We start from the raw sequence: 19,813 nt of genomic DNA on the forward strand, positions 1-19,813 counted from the left end.
GAATAACAGGTGAACTGGTACTTTTCTAACCTCAACATCATAGACAACAACTCAACCAAAAAGAAGAAAAACGTCGGAAGGAAACTTTAAACTATATAACATATCTTATTTAATTTATTAGACTAATTAATATCTCTTATAAACTATATTTTATTAACTTTATAAGATAGTGTTAAACTATATAAGATATTTTATAAACTATCTGTTATAAACTATATAAGATATTTTCAAACTATATGAGATATTTTATAAACTATGTATTATAAACTACATAAGATATTTTATAAACTATGCATTATAAACTATATAAGATATCTTATAAACTGCATAAGACATCCTGTCAGCTATATAAGCTATCTTATAAACTTTATAACCTATTTTATAAACTTTATTAGCTATTTTATAAACTTTATTAGCTATTTTATAAATTTAATAAGATATCTCATAAACTGTATAAAACATCTTATAAATTTTGTTTGATATCTTAAAGTTAGAATAAATAGTAAAACAGCTTGCAATAACAAAAGATGAACCGGGTTGACTTATGTGATCCAAAAGAGTAAGATCCTGCAGCACTAGTAACATTATTGTTTACATCCAAAAAAGTCAGATCCTGCAGCACTAGTAACATTTTTGTTTACATCCAAAAAGGTCAGATCCTGCAGCACTAGTAACATTATTGTTTAGCCATGTAATTAATGCTTATCAATGTATTTTTGCTTTGTTGGTATTGATAAAAAAAATATTGTAATACATGTATATGAGTAAATTGAGATGTTATGAATACTCCAAAAGACAGTTATCCAACACTCAATAACTAATTTGTTAGTTTATTCTCCAATTACAATAGTTCATGTTTCTACTAACAATAAGACAAACATTTTTCTAAGTTATGAACGAGAGCTGACTACTGAATATCTTTCTGGATTGAGTGAATCTGAATGTATTGAATTGAGTCTGAAATTTACTAACAGGAATTGTGTTCGATTACAAATATCTAAGTTTACATATTTGTTTAGGAGGCAAGCTGAAGGAAGCCTCCGGGTGATGGAGTTTCTCGCTGCATTGAAGACCCATTGGACTTCGGCTGGTGTCTGCTCTATGATTGTGTTGCTGTCTCTTTGACATATTCCCCATTTCCATTCTCATTTTTTTTTGTACAATATATAAAATATTAAATTACATATTTGATGTCGTTTTATTTATCGAAATATATATAATATGAATACAAATATACAACTTACATAATGGTTTATATTCGAGGACCGCGAGAATTTACGACAGCTTAAAGTGGACATTAAACGATTTTCTACGTATCTTTTCACTCCAGTTAACTATGAAAAACATGCTTTGAATCTAATCAAATTTAATATATTTTTTGGTGATTTTAAACTTATTTGAATATCGAATCCGACTGCAAGCATCCCGCTTCCATATTGAATATCGAATAACGAATATAACGATCCGGCTGGTAATTTCAAATACAGTTTTGGTATGGTAATTTCCCTTTTAATTATGTTAAGTGCAAATATAGTGTTGTATGACAATCATTAAGCAAGTGTGTCAAATACATAAATGAAATCGGGTGGAAGTATGCATCATATAACAGCACTCGGTTGAAAATTTTGTAAGGGTTGTTAAATAGAGGTCTTAGGACTTCAATAACAAATAACGGTACTTTCAAATAACGACACTACAAAACACAATTATAAAATACTATTATACTAGTGCAGAGAAAGATAACTCTGACATTTTTATGAACAAGTACATTGCACTGTACAACATTCTAAGACAAATAACATTCTCATTCTCTTGTATCTGTCTCAAAAACTCAACTTAAACTTGTGTCTTACTACTATTAATTTGTGCATCTCATTAACTTAACTGCGATAAATATTCTGATAGCATCTAGAATATACATGTTCTATTATTTCATTTCAAATAATATGAGAACTAAAAGATATCAAAAGTTTATTTAAATTCACAAGTAGGAAATACACGTAGAGAAAAAACGAAAGTAAAGAACAACATGACACACACCAGTAAACCAAACATACCAAAAACCGAAGTCTGAGCAACCAGAACCCAACCAAAACAAGGGGTAACTCCATGTGCTTGGAATGGAAATCATATCCTGCTCTAAAATTGGTGGCACGATTGGCTTACGTAAGGACAAACTGGTTGATAAGTCTAAAACATACCTCAATGTGCCCGTGGTTGTTTATACATTCTGCACACTTTAATGTGATTGTCGGGTTAAATAATGACATGCAGTAAATGTTTAAGATTTATTTAATTGATATTACTCCGTGTTTTTGTTCTTCAATTCATAGTTCATAGTTTCATAGTTTATTAAAGAAAACTCAGCCGCAGAAAACTGCGTAACAGGAGCATATTATACACAATATTAATTACAACATAGTTATACCCCCGCTTTAAAAAAGGGGGGTATACTGTTTTACCTCTGTCTGTCCGTCAGTCCGTCCATCCGTAAGTCCGTCCATCAGTCCGTCAGTCAGTCCGTCCCGTGAATATTTTTCGTCGCATTTTTCTCAGGAACTACAATACAAGGATTTCTGAAATTTGGTTTCAGGGTTTATCTAAGTCAGCTATACCGTGTGATGCGTTTTCAGATTGATCACTTGACAACTTCCTGTTTACCGAACACTTGTATGATTTTATCATGATAGCCAAGTTGAAAATTTTCGTCACACTTTTCTCAGGAACTACAATACAAGGATTTCTGAAATTTGGTTTCAGGGTTTATCTAAGTCAGCTATACCGTGTGATGCGCTTTCAGATTGATCACTTGACAACTTCCTGTTTACCGAACACTTGTATGATTTTATCATCATAGCCAAGTTGAAAATTTTCGTCACACTTTTCTCAGGAACTACAATACAAGGATTTCTGAAATTTGGTTTCAGGAATCATATAAGTCCGCTATACCCTGTTATGCGTTTTCAGATTCATCACTCAACAACTTCCTGTTTACCGAACACTTACATATTTTTACACTATTTATATTATCCACTTGCGGCGGGGGTATCATCAGTGAGCAGTAGATCGCAGTTTCACTTGTTCATTATACAAACAGTATACATTTTTAAATTTTACATCTTCAGAAATAAGTCTGTTTTTATTACAGTTTTGAATAAGGCAAGCATCTTTTCTACCTTTTGAATAAAATTTGACGGCTTAGACAGCACATTACTATTACAAGATTTAAGCATGTCAAGTGCTTTTTTTCATTTGGATATTTTGAATACTATGGAGGTATGAATTTTCCCCTTAAATCCTTAACTTCACGATTGACACATTTACATGTATAGTGGTATACATCCCCAAGACCAAATTTACAAAGAGGACAAATTCTCTCATTTCGTGGTACATTTCTCCATCTTCCTGTTTCGATGGGAAACTTTGTATAACATACCCTTAATTTACATATACATGTATTTACTCTATGACCCCGCCTTCATTTTAAATTCACAGTTGTTGCATGACCGTCAGTTTGTAAAGAATTAATCTAAAATCGGTTGTATATGCTGTCTTAAAATTGCAGTTAGTAGAGAGTTATTTGTCTCCGTGTTAAAGGCAGTGGAGGATTCGGGGGGAAGGGGGGGGGGCGTAGAGGGCGTACTTGCACTTTTTTTATATTATTTTCCGTGATTTTAGCAAAAAAAAAGTCGAAACAAATTTCCTCTACGCCCCCCTTTCGAAAATCTTGGATCCGCCCCTGGAAGGCATCATGGTAACTTTGAGATGAAGAATAACAAGAACTGCTCTATTCCTATTGTTATCTGTTGTTTGTTGGTTTTTTTAATTTTATTTTTGCCGTGCATGTGACATGGTTGGGATACCAGACATCCTTTCTTTTCTAATATAATACTGTATATTTGCCACAAGACGCTTAGCATCTTGCAATGTATTCTACCAACCATTTGATAAAGGACTGAAGTATCTCACCAACATTTGTTATACATACTGTATACATACTATATATATTTATAAACCGTAATGAATGTATAATCACTCAATAGAAAAAAGAAGATGATTGCCAATGATACAACTAGATATAGGAAGATGTGGTGTGAGTGCCAATGAGACAACTCTCCATCCAAATTGCAATTTAAAAAAAAGTAAACCATTATAGGTCAATGTACGGCCTTCAACACGGACCCTTGGCTAACACCGAACAACAAGCTATAAAGAGCCCCACAATTACTAGTGTAAAACCATTCAAACGGGGAAACCAACGGTCTAATCTATATAAAAAAAAACGAGAAACGAGAAACACGTATAACTGTCCACAAGAGACCAAATGACACAGATATTAACAACTATAGGCAATCAAATGTAACTTCAACAATAAACAAAGCTCATACCGCATATTCAGCCATAAAAGGCCCAGAAATGACAAATGTAAAACAATTCAAACAAGAAAACTAAAGGCATAGTTTATGTACAAAACAAATAAACGAAAAACAGATATGTAACACTTAAACAAACAACAACAACTGGATTACAGGCTCCTAACTTGCGTCATGCACATACATACAGAATTTGGCGGGGTTAAACTTGTTAGCGGGATCCCAACATTCCCCCTAATCTAGTACAGTAGTGTAAGCTCAAGTCAATATTTTGATATCACATGTTACAATAAAGTTTGCCATTTCTGAGTATCTTATATTTTGGTTTAGTTTCTTTTATAATGCATTTCAGTTCATTTCACTGAACTATTTATTCAAGCATTTTAGGTTGCAACATGTTGTTTCGGAGATAACTGTATTGTATTTTAAGCTCCGACGGCATCAATTGGGGATTTGATGGTCGCAAATTAAGTTTACTGGCGACGCGTTAGCGGAGACAGTAAGCGGGTATTTGCGACCATCAAATCCCAAATTGATGCCGTCGGAGCTTAAAATACAATATTGTTATCTCCATTCTAATGAAACTGGAAGAAAACAACGTTAAAACATGTATTTAAAATCTGTCATATGCCGTCTGCGCTTGCGCGGACGTCCCATAGCATCAATTGTCAATTGATGCCATGTAAGAAAGTTACGTTATCCAATCAAAATGAACGTTACAAACGTTGTTGCATTAGAATCTTGTTTTTAATGATTGATCAATTGATTGTTAGTTGCTTAACATCAAGTTTATAAAATACAAGTAGCATGTATGTTCGGTCGAGAATAAATTGAAGAACATGAGTGTATATTAGGTAGGTCCTGAAGGCCGGAAAATTTAGACTGCCTTAAAAATTAAGGTATATTGAATTGGGATTGAAATGTATTCCTTAAACATGCCTTCGAAGGGCCCATACAATTGTTGGAGCAAGGGTTTTTAATGTATAGGGAACGTGCCACTCTTTCTTTCGGACCGGACATGGCGGTGATGATTTACATAACAAACAACCAAACAGAAATCTGAAACAATAGTATAACATCACATCGACAGATTGTGGGTTTTCCTATGATTACTAATTGCGCCCTTTTGTCAATAGACTTGTTTTTGTACTGTTATAAATCGAATCGCAGTTTATGTAAATACCGTCTAAATTGCATTCACTTTTATATATTCAACAACACTTACTGTTATCTTGGTGATTTTTTTTCGTTAAATAATTAAACACTTTCTAAATATACTGCCGACATTTATCCAAAGGTAAGTACATATGTAAATCAATTGTAAAGTTGAAAAACTTATAACTATCCTTTCCTAGAATGAAATATTTCAGTTTTACACGGAAAATTGTACAATAAAATTTACGACAAATGGGACGAATTTTCGTTCCTCATCGTAAATTTAGCTTGTTTGGATGGTGACGTAGTTTAAACTATATTTTATTTGTAAAATAAAACCATTATAGGTCAACATTTTTTTTATACGGTTTCAACAATGAGCAAAGGCTCACACCGAACAGCAAGCTGTAAAGGGTCCCGAAAATGGCATGTGTGAAACCAACGGTCTAGTTTATACAAAAATAAAACGAGAAACGAGAAACACTTATGACATGTATGCACCACATCTACAAATATACAAAGTCATGTTATATTGCCGCTTGACAATACATCTACATGTATCGATCATTCGATTGAAAAGAAGTGAATTATATTAATATCATTTTAAAACATAATGGGACCCACCCCCAACCCCCTTTTTGGACGATCAATGAATTTGAATGGGGACATGTAGTTGGAACCTACCTCCCCTTTGTCCTGGGTTAGGACCCCCCTTTTTTTAAATGGCTGGATCCGCACCTGTATTGATAAAGATTGGTATGTTTCCTTTGAAGCCTATTTAATTTGTACAAGTATTCTTATTCAACCATCTTATTCATGAGTGGCCATTCGTGTCATTTGCGCAATGGGATTTTAATGTGTTATTTCTTTCTTCATTTTATTATCGCGTATAAGTGTCCAAAACTATTGCGTGAAATTTCATTTTTGAAAAATCATTTGATTTATTGTCAAACTATAGTGTTAGTTTTTATAAATAATGCAATATTTATATTCTCTTATAGTTGTGGTCTGTTATCTTGCTTGCATTGCATACATAGATATTTCCCGTATATATCAAACTGCACGGAGAGTGATACGATAAAATGATAAGAAAATAATTTGTCAATTTGATTGGCTTATACAGCATCAAAACAATATAACGGCATTTCTATTGGCTACTCGTTAGGTCATTGATGATTTTCAAAGTTAAAGACGATGTACATTTCGTCCATGGCAACTGGTATGCAGACTGAGTATTTGTCGTCTGTTTATGTAGTGCATACGTCTTTCTCGTTTTTCGGTTTTTAGCTCACCTGGCCCTCTTTGCGTCCGGCGTCCGTCATCCTCGTCATCGTCCGTCGTCGTTAACTTTTACAAAAATCTTCTCCTCTGAAACTACAGGGCTAAATCAAACCAAACTTGGCCACAATCATCATTGGAGTATCTAGTTTAAAAATATGTCCGGTGGCACGACCAATCAACCAAGATGGCTGCCATGGCTAAAAATAGAACATAGGGGTAAAATGTAGATTTTGGCTTATATCTCTGAAACCAATGCATCATGTGCATTAAGAGCAAATCTGACGTGGGGTAAAATTGTTTATTAGGTCAAGATCTATCTGCTCTGATTTTTCAGATGAATCGGACAACCTGTTGATGGGTTTCTGCTCCTACATTTGGGTTACTATCTTGAATATTATTATAGATAGAGGTAAACTGTTAACAGCAATAATGTTTATAGTTAATTTTTAACAATTTTTCGTAATTTTTTGTAATCTTTTACACAAATCTTCTCCTCTGAAACTACTAAGGCAAATTTAACCAAACTTGCCACAATCATCATTCGGGTATGTAGTTTAAAAAATGTGTCCGGTGACCCGGCCAGTCAACCAAAATGGCCGCCATGGCTAAAAATAAAACATAGGGGTAAAATATAGATTTTGGCTTATAATTTTAAAACCAAAGCATTAGAGCAAATCTGACTGGTGGCAAAGCTGACCACCAGTTGTTGGATTGCAGCCTCCAGTTAGTAAATTTTGTAGGTTTTTTTTGTTTTGCCCCACCTACGATAGTAGAGGGGCATTGTGTTTTCTGGTCTGTGGGTCCGTTCGTCCGTCCGTCTGTCCCAGGTTAACTTTTTTGTCAAGGTAATTTTTGATGAAGTTGAAGTCCAATCAACTTGAAACTTAGTATACATGTTCCCTATGATATATTCTTTCTAATTGTAATGCCAAATTAGAGTTTTTACCCCAATTTCACGGTCCACTAAACTTAAAAAATGATAGTGAAAGTGGGGCATCCGTGTACTATGGACACATTCGTGTTTGATATTATCTTAGATATTATTATAGTATCTTATGATATCTTATACAATAAAATTATGATTTTAACTTTATTTTACATGATTATCAAATCATCAGTAAATATAGGTGAGCGACACAGGCTCTTTAGAGCCTTCAGGTATATAGATTAGACCATTGGTTTTCCCGTTTGAACTAGTAATTTTTAGGGCCCTTTTTAGCTTGCTGTTCGGTGTGAGCAAAGACTCCGCGTTGAAGGCCGTACCTTGACCTATAATGGTTTACTTTTATAAATTGCTACTTGGATGAAGAGTTGTCTCTTTGGCATTCATACCACATCATCCTATATATCTATGTGATTTCGTTAATTATATACAAAATACTCACAAATTTCACCTAATAATCTTCTTTTTGACAAATTTTATGACATTTTCAAGCGTACAAAAAGTCTTCAAATTGTCTGATGTCAATGTTTGACACTTGTTATGACACATGATGTCATACTGGAATGTGCAAAAAAGCTTGACAAATATTTCTCGGAATTTCTAATTTAACACATTGAAAGTGTTGGCCATAAGAGAAATAGACTAAACAACTCATGAAAATTGGATATCGCTTGAGATCAACTCTCGATATCTAATTTAGGTAGAATAATAAACTCGCCAAAAACTCATTCATTATTATATTGAAATTTAAAAAAAACCTCAAGTTGATATCTCATTCTCATTCGTTATAAAACCTATGATAAACGCGATAAAGGGAGGATTTTATATTTTGAGACTGTCTCATTTTCTCAAGAGTAGATTTTTTAAAGAAAATTGCAAAAAACTAAAATTTTACCTCAAAATTTTATAACTTTATCAATATTCAAAAACTTACCAATTTTTTCTTTATTCTTCTATATTTCTTCTTTCTGAACATTGATGAAAAAGAACAAAAGCTCAGGCAAAAATATCTCTGCACTTGTTTAACTATATATCAAGGACAAGAGATAATCCCAAATGAGCAATCATTTTTATTCTGCTGTACAATCTTCATCATTCCTGAAGCAAAAAATAAAATTTTAGCTTAAATCAGTAAGTAATGTAAAGGAGAGCTAAAATTTTAGCTGGTTCTTTTTCAGACCAAAAGCTAAAATTTTAGCATCCACAACTTATATAAAATTTTAGCTTTGCAGAAAATTGATAAAATTTTAGCAAACATGTATACAAAGATAAAATTTTAGCATTTGAAAAAACATTACATTGCAAAGAAAAATAGACTTAAGCGTAGTTACATGTATTTTAACACCGCAGATGGCATTACCCCTGTTAAGCTTAAGTTTAATTGATTGTTGGTTGTTTAATGTTCAGTGGCAACTAATTCATGCACTTTCAAGACGAGAACAAATAAATAGACAACAGGTAGGTCCTGTAATAGGACTTGATGAGGAGGAAATTTGGACTATCACCATGATCACTGGCTGGTAAATTGGATAGCCCATATGATCAGAAATTTGACCTTTCAAAAATCCACCTATGGACTGATCAGACATAAACAGTAATAAATGCTGAACAATTTCTCGTGGTTATCATGGTTATTGGTAAAATACAAACAAGTGGTTATATGGGACTCTGGGCATAGGATCAAATACTGACTCAGAGAAATTAACAGAAATAAATGCTGAACAATTCCTCAGTCATGTCATGATTATTGGTATGAACAAATAAGTGCCTTAGTATATGAGAAACTGGAGATAGCATTATATACTTATCCAGAGACAGTAATCATGGTAAAAATGCTGAACAATTACTCATGGTTGTTGGTATGAACAAACACTACTGGACTAAATGCTGAACAATTCCTCATGATTATTGGTATGAACAAACAAGTGGCCATATGAGTAATTGGACATCAGGTCATATACTTACTCACTGACATAAACAGTAACAAATAAAAAAGGGGGGTCCACTCCACAAGCGTCTGTGAGTTCACAGGGACATATAATGTGAATTGAATGGGCATTCAAATGTGAATTGACGACGTCAAACGCTTTCACACAGACATCAAAGCGAATTCAATGCACATTGAAAATATTGAAATGTTAATCATTTTCTAATGCGCATTCTATAATGAGAATTAATTTGCATTACATGTGAACAAGGCATAAGTTCCAAGTGTACAATAAACTCCATTTGAACAGGTGAATTATGGTGTTCATAACTCAGACACAAGGAGGTTATGAACAAATGTAATAAACATTTTACATGTATAAACTACGTATTTATTCCATGGATTACAAATGCACATATTACATGTAAATGATGTATTATGATTTTATTTTATCATGTCACACATAAATTACTTTTGGCATTTAGGGTAAATTTTCAATGTTTGTATCATCATGATCATCAGTGTCCCGATATTTCTGTGTCTGTTGTTATGAACAATGAACAATATAGTTTCTCATTTGTAATTCTTAGCAATTAATAAATTCATAAATTAGTTAATGAAATTCAGGAAAGTTTCAATTGTATCATTTTAACATCAAAAGTTGTTTAAATTGCCTGAAATCTTTTAAAACAAGAGTGGACACGCATAATATAATTTATGTTGAAAGTATAAAAAAGAAGTTTATACCACAAGCATTACATTAAATAAGCTGTACATGAGATGAAGGTGAACTAAACCCTTTCAGACAGAAATGTAGTTTATAGACTCATTCCATACAACAAAAGTTTTCCTATTGTTAAAAGTATCTCGAATTAACCTCATTAAAAAATAACCTTGACAAATGAACCATGAAAATTAGGTTAAGATCAACTAACACCTACTTAACAGACATACACACCTTTACAATTATTGCCTTTACCAAATATAGTTCTACTATCCCTATAGTATCTGAAAAAAGACCAAATCATTGATGATTTAACATTGACCAATGAACCATGAAAATGAGGTCAAGGTCAGATGATTATTGCCAGACAGAATTGTACACCTTACAAACATTCCACAAACCAAATATAATAGACTTGATGCTTATAGTATCTGAGAAATAGACCAAATCACAAACTTTAACTTTGACCAATGAACCCTGAAAATGAGGTCAAGGTCAGATGATTATTGCCATACAGACATGTACACCTTAAAAACATTCCATTCACCAAATATAACTAACTGGATGCTAATAGTATCTGAGAAATTGACCAAAACAAACAAAAATTAACTAAGACCATTGAACCATGAAAATGAGGTCAAGGTCAGATAACACCTGCCAGATGAAATTTACACCTTACAATCATTCCATACACCAAATATAATTGACTGAAAACTAATAGTATCTGGGAAATAAACCAAAACACAAAAATTTAACTTTGACCACTGAACCATGAAAATGAGGTCAAGGTCAGATGATGCATGTGAGTTGGACATGTACACCTTACAATCATTCCATACACCAAATATAATTGACTGAATGCTTATAGTTAGTATCTGCAAAATAGACCAAAACACAAAAATTTAACTTTGACCACTGAGCCATGAAAATGAGGTCAAGCTCAGATGTCACCTGCCAGTTGGACATGTACACCTTACAATCATTCCACACACCAAATATAGAAGACCTGTTGCTTATGGTTTCTGAGATATGGACTTAATCCTGTAAACTTAACCTTGTTCACTGATCCATGAAATGAGGTCGAGGTCAAGTGAAAACTGACTGACAGACATGAGGACCTTGCAAACATTCCACAAACCAAATATAAGACTTGATGCTTATAGTATCCGAGAAATAGACCAAATCACAAACTTTAACTTTGACCAATGAACCCTGAAAATGAGGTCAAGGTCAGATGATTATTGCCAGACAGACATGTACACCTTACAAACATTCCATTCACCAAATATAATTAGACTGGATGCTAATAGTATCTGAGAAATTGACCAAAACAAAAAAAATTAACTAAGACCACTGAACCATGAAAATGAGGTCGTCACAATGGATACCAAATTTAGATATATTTTTATGAACGTTTATTTTTAAGTTGCATGTATTCATGATTTTCAGATTTTATTCACATAATGATAGCTGTCATGTCTTAAAGCTGTTGTATGGTATTGTTTGATGCAACTACTTCAACAAGGAAGTGATTGATATATTTGATCTTTCACGCAGGGAACATAATGATAAGTTTTATGAACAAAAAATTGTTCATAACCGTGTCCAAAAATTGTGTGTTTTTCTTATTAGTCATGTTAGTCATCCCTTGCAAATACCTGGCATGACAAAATGGATGAGTGTTCAGGTTGTTGTTTTGAATAGTATAAAAGCCATTTCTTATAAAAACTTAACATGGTACTCGTTTAAATAAGCGAAAAAGGACACTGGTAAGAAAATATTATGACATTGATTAAAAGTTAAGTAGACAAAACTGGATTATCCACAGCTCTATTATTTTGGAAACCAAAACTTTGAACATTGAGCTAAATAAACAGCCCATAATATTTGCGGTTGAAAGACTTTTATTTTCCAGTTAATCTACAGTACCTACATGTAGATAACCCGAAAACAACCAAGGTCTACAGTGATAAAAAAGGGATTGAAAAAAAAAATGTCCGGCTGGCTCAAATATTTTGTGGAAGCCCTGTAAATTTAAAGTGACATTAAAACTCCCTGAACAATGTACAACAAACATTAAAAAGAAGCCAAAATAACTGGCTAAATATATGTGCTAATAACACAAAATGTGTTAACAGTTCTGTACAGTAATGTTTGATAAAAATGGTTAATTTTGAAGAATTTTAAAAGTACATTTTTAATGAATATTAAAGGGAAAATTCACGATTTTATACTTATGGTTTAAATATGTTCATTATGACATAATATATATATTCACAAAGTTTTATCGCTATACGTGCAGTAATAAACGGAGAAATTCAATAATTAATGAAAAAATATCAACTACTTCCTGTAGGTCGTGACGTTTTCTCCTGATTTTTGCATGCCGGGATTTAAAATACAATCATTAAAAGTCTTGGTTTTTAATCATATTTTAACGTAATCGTAAGCGCGCCGATGACTTATGCTTTATCTAATAACCATCCGATAATAAGAAGATAAAACGCACAGACGTTCAATTGTACTCATTCGTGAGATAAATTATCTATGTTAAACGTATATATTCGAATTATTTTTGTAGACAACACAAAAAGTTATAAATTTATTTTTAATAAATGCATTTTCGGACTGATAAGGTGAACAAATTAAAGTACAATAATCTGTAAAGACAATATGTTGGTGTACTATTATTGACCTTTTACTATCTCTGCTATGGCTAGGTTTATACGATGTGTGTATTCACGGTTCTGTGGCAATACTCGTAGATGGCTTGTTGAAAGGTAAATTGTTATTTGCACTTCGGTATTTAACCACGCCTCTAGGGCACACCTTGCCAGGTGTTACTGTCTATTCGAATCAGTGGTAGGATTTAATACACACATTAAAAATACATATTCAAGTTGGTGACAAATAAAAATTGGTCGCCGTGGAATTATTTAATCATATTTGGTGCTATTATTTATTTGAATTCAAATAAGTTAATTTACTAAGAAATACACAATTTTCGGTTAAAGACGGGAAACTTAATTCATATGTCAGAATGAAATGATATACAAGTCTTGTCCTTGATTCATGTCTCATAAAAAAGGGGGACTTAGAAATTAGAAATAGCTTTACTAAATCATTTTTATTTGTCTTTATTAGGCGAAAAAATGTACGAGAACACTTACATTTAGACTTTTGAAAGCCATGTATTAATTAATATATGAAACTATCTAAAGATAACTCTACCGAAGCGGAATATAATATGTACGAATAAAGAAAAAAATATTTTTGTAATGGAATCGAAAAATTACGAATAGATATTCTTTTCAAGTGTGATAAACGTCAACCAAATTTATTCATAATCAGGAACGTCCTAATTAAAATCTGAGACAACTATAATAATCGTCGTCTCCCAACGTATATATATACTTAAATAACTATTTGATCAACGATGTTTAAAATTAAAAGACAACGAATTTAATGTTATCTTTCCCTATTTTTGAATGTTATTATAAGTCTGTTCAACTTGCAAGAATATCCCTAAAGCGGACAAATATCCGACAAGCAGTTTATTCTTTAAATTGCTGTCATTGAATATCAAGAAAGAAAATAAATCCCGAAATTGATACTCAATAGTTTTCCTAGAAAATATTCACATTCCTTGGGGATTATTAGTGTACGTCCAGTTGCATATATTTTACATAAATGTTGGAACAATTGTGATGATGACGAATTTCTTCCTTTATTCGAGAACAATTTAATTGATATATAAATCTGTGAGTTTACTATGTTCTTAACTTCGATGAACCAAAGCAAGTTATAAATTGACCTGTATTTAAATCAAATTGTTTCTTTTTTTTCTTCTTCTTCTTTTGGTATACAATAGTCTATCGAATTCGTTGATTACATACTGTTGGCATACGTGGACTAGTCTATTTACAAAACTTTTACCACAATTTACACAAAATGTATGTTTCTTTCTTATGTTCAATGTATACATGTATACATATTTTAAATTGCACTACTGACTATAGTTCCGTAACTTTCTACCAGGCGTATGTATACACGAATCGTTGACAAGTGCGCACATTTTTTTAGATCAATAATTCTGGTATGTTCCAATCTGTCCTAAACTATTGACAACGAGTATATATTACATTTTCCCAAATTAACCCTTGGAAAAGTATGTAAATAGATTTGTATTTCTTCAATTATTTTTTTTTTGTATTATTTTTTTTTTATAAATAATATTCTTTACACCAGAAATGTTATTTATAAACAAGCGTATGAGTTCAGTAATGACTAGTATATTATATCACTTTCGGACACGCAAGACAAAAATGTATATTATACATGCACCTGATAGTTCAAAATGGAAAGTTATAAGTAACGGTCGTGTACACTGATCAATACCTACAGAAGTGAAACGATGCATGAACTTGCAAGCCCGCCGGACAGGAAATCGATTGAATACCTGGACGTGTCACCTTACACCCCTTCCAATACCTTTGGGAGTAATACCTTTAGCCATGCTGGTGATCAGATGAGGGGCGCAGATGAGGGAAGATCCGAATTTATTTAAATAAAGTTTATTACTTGAAAGAATTATGAACGAATTAGATTTTCGAAAACAATTTCCACGGAACACTTATTTATCATTTTATGATTTGAACTTTGACTTTTTAACTAATTACAATATTATCAGTTTAAAAATAACAGACTATATGGTTATTTAAAAATATAAGACCATTTTCCGTATCAAGTTAGTCAGTCAGATAAAACAACCGTACGATTGACAAGATATCGACACGCAATTACGACTACATCGTTTACTGTAGTTTTGTTCCTTTGTGGTTTATTGACATATCGGGATTTTTCATCGGAGAAGGTGACAAGATGGCGGAGAGTAGAGAACTGATACTCAAAATTTAAAATCGATGGTGATCTCTTATTTAGCGGAATAAAACTTTAATATCTATAAATTTGAGCATTTTTATACAGAATGGACATAATATCAATTTTTGATTTTTTTGCGAAGTTTCCCTTTAAGGGCACATATTTGAGAATTTTTGGCATTTATTTTGGTTTTGAATGGTTCCCTGAAAATGGATTATTGCACCCTTCTGCCCTGAGATATTCAGGCTGCAGCACTGCCACTGGTTCACAAAATAGCGCTCGCCCTTCATGTAAAATAAAGTATATATGAGACAATATCTGAAAAAGTCTAATTTCCATGTCCCGCACTTCACCAGCAATTATTTTTTTATTCAACCATCTTTTTTGAAAATTTTAAGTTTCAGTATAAACTAAATTATATAATGCACCAACTCTTGCCAATTAAACACTTATTCTTATATATTTCTTCCAATAAAATATTTTATTACATTGGTTGTAATAAATTACATTGATTTCCCAGTTAAATAAAAACCGATAATTTCAGATGTGAAATAAACGTGGTTATTTCACTCTCTGACGTCATACAACCATAGGTGTTGTCAAGACGTCGATAATGTCGGATCAAAACAAATTGTCAATGCGTAGGAAAAACATATAGTTCCTTACATTATCTACACTAATTTCATAAAAAAGGCCATTAGCCAATGTAATAAAAAGTATAACTAATCGCTGTATTTGAATATCAAAAATAAAAAAACTTGTGACCGAACGCCGCTATGGATTAAACTCGTGATGCGCACTCGTTTAATCCATGTGTCGTTCGGTCACGCGTTGTCTTATTTTTGATATTCAAATACGGCGATTAGTTATACTATAAGTAATTTAAATGTTCAACCCCCCCTAAAATCATGTTGTCCCCTGTGTTTTTTTGAAAACTAAATCATTTAAATAATATCCAAATTAATTAAACAGGCGTCCGATCCTCACATATATGATATATTATATAATAAACTTGCCCCTCATTTGTCTTTTTATATTATAACTAAAGCATGTAATAAAATTTTGCAAATTTTAAGAGAAAAAAAATTTGTCCCCAGGGGTGATTTCCCTCCTGTTACCACTGAGTTTTTTTTACTTGTGGAAACGTTTACAAGACCAATAGTTATTTTCCCATTATGTATTGTGAAGCGCATCATTTTCTGAATGCATTAGTACAAAGAAATAGTTTGAAAATTCAAGCCCATCCAACGTAAGAATTTATAGAAAAATACTTATTGGTGTCCTATCCTGTTATAGCCTTTTCTTACACTTTCTGAGAATATTTTTAAGTGTGCTCCACAACATAAGGTGTGTTTTTATATCATCTTTTTAAAAGTTATATGTCACAGGAAATACACTTACATTTAATAATGTGATAAAAAGGACAAAAACTATCGGGTAATTCCTTTCTGTTACGTTCTGTCATGTTACCGGATAAAAAGTAAAGCATAACCATCATCAGTAACAGGAAGGATGTTTAAGACATTTTCACAGAAGAATCGAAAAGTTAATCTACTATATGCCAACCATTTCATTTAATACAAGTTACCACCACCATATCAAATAAATTTCAAAATAATATACAGTATATTGAATAAAAAAATAGGTTTTTTGCTTTTGATAACAGCAGAGAACATTGTGCAATTCTAGTATGGTAGATAGTAACAGAAAGGAATTTATATTAGCATTTTTCATTACCTAGGCAGATTTTTCATCTTGCAAATACAGTTTCAAAGAATAAATGACATTGTTTGCTGTTATCTTCCAATTGTGACCAATCTAAAATGATGTATTTTTCTTAAACTTTAAAATAAAGCAGAAAAATCCTTTCTGTTACCAACTCTGTCCTGTTACCGTTGTCCTGTTACTCAAGATTCTTTCATGTTACCGACATATCTGACTATATTAAAGTATATTTCTAAACCTTTTGTATTGCAAATGCTAAAATCAATAATTGGCATTTGATAAACTATTGCAGGATATACTAGTAAACCACAAATAGTGTCTGAAACTTATTCTGTATTCCCAATAGAAACTTTTTTAAATTGATTCACTTTGGTAACAGGAAAGAACTGGATTTTTTTGTACTAATTTTAAAATTGCCATTGTTTCCTTTTTAAACAATTGTTTGAATTACAGACAACAGTTCCTAGATCCCCAATGCGTGTTCTTCGATTTGTGCTATTAAAATACCCGGTCTAAAGAATTTTGTTTGGTTTTTTCTTATTGCCAAAAACTACTTTTTCAGATATTGTCTCATATATATATTAAGTACAGCTGCAGGTCCATGTAAGAATCAGGCAAACAGTGATAAGTCCATGTTGGCAAATTGATCAAATTTCATAGTCTAGATATGGATTTACCCTATTAGAACTTGAATATGATTTTTTTTTTTTTAAATAATTTTTGTGTTAAAAATATTCATTTTCAAATTTCCCCTTGATGGCCGCTAAAAATGAGCAAGAAAAACTACAAAAATGCACGTTTTTAAAGTAATTTATCTTGCTTAAATAATAGAATTTTTGTTGCAAGTTTATACTTTAAATAGAGTTCATATGTATAGTAATATGAAAACAGATTAAAAATTGATTTCAAATATTTTCTTCCCTAGCAACCGTAACCATGGAAATGTGATCAAAATGAATTTTAGAAAAATGCAAATTTCATCTAATTTCATTATATTTTTTTTAAGAAACAGCAACAGTATACACACTTTTATTATATATTCCCTTTTAGTAGAAGCCCTATAGAAGAAATCGAAACAAAAAAAAGTTTGGAAATATTTCGCTGTTGTAGGTGGCAGCACCATCAAAATCGTCAATTTTTCAGAGTTATTTATGATTTTTACGTCCCATGCTGATCAAATATAGGTGAAATATTCACTTATGTCATGCCAATTCCTATACATATGATATATCAGGGTTTAAAGGGTTAATATTTTGCATTTTGAGTGGAACAATATATAGTTTGTTTGTGTATGATTGGGGAGGAGGGTCGCTTGAACTATTTCCATGGGGAAAAATGTTATGATTTACATTACGGCCTAGCCAAGATCAGATGTGCATTTCATATTGGGTCTATGTTATAGACTTGTAAAGACAAGAAGATAAACTTTACATAAGTAATACATCTTTGAACTGAAGAAGAGAATGTAGGGCTTCACAATGAATATCAAATATCATGTATAGGTGTTACCGTTTTGAAAAAAAAACACTAAAATACACGCTGAAAATGGGCAAAATTTCACGTTATGTTGTTTCATTTAAAATTTCGCTGTTTTAATCAATTGATAGTTAATAAGTGAACTTAATTTGAACTACATTATGGGTTCATTGCTATAGACAATTTATTTATCTTTCTTTTACTGTTTGTTGCAACAAAAAATCTTCAGTGGTTACAAAGTTATGATAAAAAGTTGAATACTATGCGCTTGTTATGAAATTTTGTACTTTTGTTTTTAGCTTGCTCAGTGTAGTGATAAAAGAGAAAAATAAATCAAATTTATGCTATTATGTGTTTTGTTTTCTCTTCTAGTATATACATTATCAAAAACTACCTCATTTATCAGATTTGAAGTACCCTAGCTGGAGATATATGCCATCAAAGTTGGATATACAAATAAAGTGAAAAAATGTCTTGTCCGTAGACATGCATTCCCTAGTAAACTGGAAGCATAATTAAATTAATGTTGCATTGCTAAGTTCCTGTTCTTTTGTAGATATGAAAACACTACTAACATGTTTTTCTACCATCTATTAATAGAGGAAAAAATTCAAAAATATGTCAGAATGTCTTGTCCGTAGACACATGTCTTGTCCGTAGACATGTCTTTTTATCAATATTGCTTGGCTTTATGGGTCTTAATTAGTCCTATGTGTTATTTAAACTTAGAAATATCTTATTTTTAATAAATAAATGGTAATTTAAGTGTTCTCAATTTTTGTAAAATTACTTTACAGGAGTGGATTTTAAAAAGTGTCAGATTATCAGTCATAAAAAGCATACCTTATTTTACTTCAATATTGTTTATTCCAGTTGCTGCATACCTTAAAAGATTAACTAAATCAAATGAAGAAAAAGTATTTCTCTCTCTCTAACTTTATCTTTTGCATTTCAGTATTAACAGCAGATGAGGAAGTGTCTACGGACAAGACACTTGTACATAACAAGTATTAAATTCAATTATTTGTCTGCTATGGAACTTAAATCTTATTTATAGGTGATGAAAGTTGTCTATTCAAATTAAAACTCAGTATTTTCAACACAAATATAGTCACAATTAATTCTAACAGATTTTTTTTTAACTGAAATTGTCTTGTCCGTAGACATTACCACAATATATTAGTATCCAATTTCCTTGAGTTCAGCCTAATTTGATAGGTAAAATGTATGTTATTTTCTCAAGAGAACACATTCAACTATGTCAAAATTGAGTTTTAATAATAGTTTGATTGTTTTAAACAGTCAGATATATGGATTTCAGTTAAAAG

Source organism: Mytilus galloprovincialis, chromosome 7, assembly GCF_965363235.1.
Source record: "Mytilus galloprovincialis chromosome 7, xbMytGall1.hap1.1, whole genome shotgun sequence".
In the NCBI taxonomy this organism is placed as follows: domain Eukaryota; kingdom Metazoa; phylum Mollusca; class Bivalvia; order Mytilida; family Mytilidae; genus Mytilus; species Mytilus galloprovincialis.